The following is a 5,464-nucleotide window of genomic DNA, read 5'->3' on the forward strand; positions in this document are numbered from 1 at the left end:
ACACATATATATTCCTGATTATTAATCAAAGCCCTCGATAACCAGTTGGCCCGATTTTCGGCCAACTTCCAGATACGCTTTCCATTGTTCTTCACCTACCGGAGTTCGTTCTACTGCGGCTCTACTGGGTTAGTCACTCATCTTTATATAATTTTCCATTGCTTGATTATTGATCAAAATGGATTAAAAATAAAACAATTACATTTCTATCCTGTTTTATTACTTTTAATTTGAATATCATGAATGAAAGCAAACTATGCTTCAGAAATATTATGATTTAACTCATCATCATTTCACTCATTTTTTTTGGAAGAAATAGTTTTATAATAGCTTCATACTTATGTTCAAAGATATTGCGAAACACATATGCAAAGCCAGGACAATTAGTAACCCAGTGATGAGGCATCGCCTCCGTGGCGCAATCGGCTAGCGCGTTCGGCTGTTAACCGAAAGGTTGGTGGTTCGAGCCCACCCGGGGGCGTTTCTTTTTTTCTTTTTATTTTGTTAGGTTACCAACAAAATTTAAATAAATACCTATATCTTTTTTATTATAAAGACGCAAAAAATATATCTAAAATATGTGTTCCTTACTATTTTTACTTGGATCTACTGTTTTAATAGTTTATAATTATTATAGCATGGTATAATATTTTACAATATAATTGAACCTTAACTAAATTTCAGCATATCTTAACAGATTATCGTGAGTACAAGATCAACATTGTCAAAACATACTTAAATTTTGTAAATTGTTAATATTAATGAACTTAAAGAATTAGTTTTAGTATGCCGTATAATCTCTCCAATTGAACTGGAAATGTTAGATGGGTTTTATTATTATTAATGTTAACAGAATATCACTAGCAGGTATACTTTTGTCTCGATAAAAGTTGATATTTCCATTCAAACTGCATTATTAGTAATACTATGCTATACATCATAACATATTTGCTCATAACAAATTTAAATTTATGGAACAAGTTAAAAATTAATTTGTTCGAACACATTAATTCGAAACCCCTTTCATATGAATATAAATTTCGAAAGTATCGTAGTTAATATATTATTGGAAAATCGAACGTTTAAAATTATGATAATAAATGATGAATTTTTTTTTTTTATAAATATTAAATCTTTAAAGTCATTTTCCTTCTAAATAATAATAGAACCATTTAGGAAATATTTGTTTAATGTCATTTCAAAGCAATTCCACAGTAATAAAGATACCTATTAATATAACAATAGTTTTAGTCTAATGACGTATATAATACGATTAGAAAAAGTAATGATAAGTAACAGCAGTGACATTAAGTAAGGATATCGATCTGATTAAAGATTTAAAAAAAAAACGAATTGTACAAATACTAATACTGATACAAAAAACGATACAAACTGGCACGATTCACAGGAGAGTCAGAGGTATTACCCAGCTACATTTAACTTGAACCATAATGGGAAGGCTGGGCAGAATATCGACCTTTATTATTTTAGTATATAGTTTAAACTTGGATCAAAAACTGTAATGGTGTTATTAACCGTACTGAACCAATGAATTGATTAACTCTGTACGTTATTTTTTTAAGGGATATGTAAAATTTAGTTGGTTTTCATTGTTGAGATAGAGACCTGCTTTGGCAGTACAATACAAAAAGAATTTATATAATTGAGTTGAAGTTTAAGAATTTTTTTTTTTTACTCCAACGTCATTTCTTCCAATACAGAAAACTAAAAACTAGTCAAAAAATAGTCGCCAGTTTTTATATCCTTCAACATCCACACCTATAATTTTTTTTATTTTCTTAAACTTTATGTATTGATAGATATTAAAATCAGCCACACCGTTGAGGACAAAAAGTAATAGTGATGAATGATCACATTCTTACTAAAATAAAATAAAAATGGAAAAGAAAAAAGTACATAAAAATAAATAAAATCTCTCTTAAAATATATACGATAAATATATAAGAATCTGACCATTGCCAGAAGAATTGTTCATTTTTATTTTATAATAAGTCTCTCGGCTACTGTCGTTTCAACCTTCTAGGTGGATTGTAGGGATGGGTGGAATAAGGATTGAACCAAAGGATTAGGATGGTTAGAAAGGTTTATATGGAATTTTGAGAATTTGGTTAGTATGAGGTTAAGGACAAAAGGGATATGAAGGTCATGGTGTAGTGATCTGTTGGAAACGTAATAGGGTGCATTAACAATGATTCTAAGGATTTTGGATTGAAAGGATTGGATTACCTTAGATATCAGGAAGTATGAGACGTACAGATGTCCATTAGCACTCAAATTAAAGCTAGTTTAATGGACTATAAATAAGTTTATGACCTTTATCTTCTTAGGAATAGTAGTTTTCATGATATTTTCTAAAATAAATTGATTTATAGTTGTTCGGACAATAAGTTTGATTTATGAAAACTTCATTTCAGAAACCATTGGACGTACAGATGTCTGCTAGCGCTAAAATTAAAGCTAGTTTAACTTACTAAAAAATAGTTAATAAAGTTTATCTTTGTAGGAGTAGTAGTTTGTATGATATTTGACAAAATAAACTCACAAAATGTTAATTTCTAGTTGTTCGTATAAAATATTGGATTTTTTAAAAAATATATCTCTAGACCCAAAAGACGCACATATGTCTGCCAACTCTCAAAATAAAAGAAATTTAACTTACTATAATGTAGTTTATGACACTTATCTTCGTTGAGGTATTAGTTTTTATGATATTCACATATGAATTTGAATTTGGCAAATGAAAATTTGTCCGAACAACTATAAATCAATTTATTTTAGCAAATTTCATGTAAACTATTACTCCTACGAAGATAAACACCATAAACTACTTTATAGCTCATTAAACTAGCTTTAATTTGAGTGCTAATAGACATCTGTACGTCAAATGGTTTTTGAGATGTAGATTTTTCAAAATAAATTAGCTAACTACTTATCTTTCAGGAGATTTTTAAGAAATGTTGCTTTAAGTAAATATCTCTTTTAGGGCTAATATTTCAGCAAATTTACTCTTATTTAAATAATGTTCTCTCAGATCTTCTAGTTTTGTTGGTAGTTTTTAAGATATAGAACTCCAAATGAAAAATTAGTTTTTTTTATCGCTTTGAAACAGCCGCCATTTTTTATTCCCCCTACCTACTTGGTAGGTACATACTTATGAATTTTGACTAGTAATTATATATAGTTTTCATTAAAATAATCAAAAATTGGGATGAAATAACTGCCTTTTTTCTCCTCTTGGGCTCTTGTACTAAAAGTACCTTTAAATTAAACGGTCAGATAGTACCTATCAGTCTATTATTTTTCGAGGGTTATTTATCACAAACTGATTTTTTTCGAATGTAACTAAACACTAAAAATGAAATTCGAAAACAAATTATTAAATGTTAAAAAAAGAAAACATGATAAAACATTAAGCAATTTAACTAATTTCAAATTCAACAACATTTATCAAGTAAAATAGCCCTAGATTGGATGTTTCTCAAGATTATATATGCAGATAATGGAAAAATCCTCGATGTTTAGATAACTCCTGCTCAAATTATTAAAAAAAAGAATGAGAAGTAAAAATTATTCTTTTTTGTTAACATTTTTCTGGATTACTTTCTAGAAAATTATTTATTCTTTTTATACTAAGATAGTGAGGTGAAAAGAAACTTCGAATATAATATTATCTAATACTCCATAATTGAATTTACGAAGTTTTCACTAATTTCTAATAATATTATTACTATAACAGTAATAGTTGATTTCAACTTTTTGTATATATATTTTGTATATATAACAATTTATGTATACAATGAAAACATTTACTTACTTTTACCTTCCGGTGTTTTGGACATTTCTCAAATAATAATATAATAATTTTCACAGTTAATTGCCTGTTTTATGTTTCATGTTTGATGATTGGCGTTGGGGTTTGTTGTCATTGTATTAATAATATTAAAAAATTGTATTGGTTCTATTCTTGCATGAGTATTTTGATTTTATATGTTAGACCTCGTATGAATTGTATCCTGAAGTATTTTATTTCATTATGTTATTTACTGCTATATTAAAATTATTAATTAAAATGATAAACCATTTATTAGTAATTTGTGGAATTTTTATTTCTCTGTGTAGATACCTAGTGTAGTGTAGTAGTCTCCCGTTTTTCGATTGTTATTAATATTACTTTTAAGGTCCAGTCTATAATTACATCAATGTAATTAGGCTAGGGTGCTGTATTTGTAGTAAGGTTGCAAATGCCGAAATCATGTTCTGTCTTAGTATCCTACTGCATCTACAAGTGGGTTCGAGTTTTCGTTCAAGGAGGGAGACAGAGAACCGAAGCTGTTTTCTCCTTATAAATAAAAAAAAGAAAAAAAAAAGAGAGAGAAAATAGTACTGAATTGGAAAACTCAATTATCGTTGGATTGTCAAAGTTTCTGGTAGTTTTCCAATTTTTTTCTTTTATTTTTGTAGCTATTTCTTTTTCAATACAGGACTTAACTCTAACAGATTCCCGTTTTTAAGAATTTATTATTACAAATTGTTTTGAGAAACATTATTGAATACTGACAAGGACTAAAAGATGAAATTTACAGATTATTTTTTTTTTTTAAATACATTAGAAAAAATAAATTTTGTCTTTGAAGCAGACGGTGGATAATTGTTGGATCATAAATAAACATACACTAATAAAATTTAACAAAAAAAAATAACTTTTATTAGTGTATGTTTATTTATGATCCCAGAATTATCCACCGTCTACTTCAAAGACAAAACTATTTTTTTCTAATGTAATTAAAAAAAAAAAATAATAATTTGTAAATTTCATCTTTTAGTCCTTGTCAGTATTCAATAATGTTTCTCAAAACAATTTTTAATAATAAACTCTTAAATACGGGAATCTGTTAGAGTTAAGTCCTGTATTGAAAAAAGAAATAGCTACAAAAATAAAAGAAAAAAATTGTAAAACTACCAGACACTTTGACAAGCCAACGATAATTGAGTCTTCCAATTCAGTACTATTTTCTCTCTATTCTTTTTTTTTTTTTATTTATAAGGAGAAAACAGCTTCGGTTCACCAAGACCAACGGTTGTGCAAGGAGGTGATTTGATATGAATTACGCTCGACCACCACATTTTTACCTGATTAAGAGTAACCATTTTAGGAGGTTGGGTGGACCCCGGAGATCTCCCGAACCCACAGGGCTAACTCAAAGGCACAAGGTAACAAATAATAATTATCTGCCACAGCCGGATTCGAACCCGGTTCCTTACCAATGAGCTACCCACTCCCACATTTAGTTAAATTTATAATATTTAATTTCATTAAAATATGTAGGTCAATTTATAAGGTTCATATAAACTTAAAGGTGTTTATAAAATTTAAATTTGTCTTAAAAATTATCTAAATTTACTTTTTCATGAATTATATTTGAGCATAGCTATAGAACATGTT

General features: G+C 28.0%; 1 non-coding gene across 1 annotated transcript; it reads left to right on the top strand.

Annotated features, from left to right (window-relative positions):
• The first annotated feature begins 407 nt into the window (after nt 1-407).
• On the top strand, nt 408-481 carry TRNAN-GUU (transfer RNA asparagine (anticodon GUU)). Its single transcript has one exon. It is a non-coding gene; the product is annotated as a tRNA-Asn (tRNA).
• The last annotated feature ends 4,983 nt before the right edge of the window (nt 482-5,464 follow it).

This window comes from Halyomorpha halys, unplaced genomic scaffold, assembly GCF_000696795.3.
Source record: "Halyomorpha halys isolate HHAL.00 unplaced genomic scaffold, Hhal_1.1 Scaffold2009.1, whole genome shotgun sequence".
In the NCBI taxonomy this organism is placed as follows: domain Eukaryota; kingdom Metazoa; phylum Arthropoda; class Insecta; order Hemiptera; family Pentatomidae; genus Halyomorpha; species Halyomorpha halys.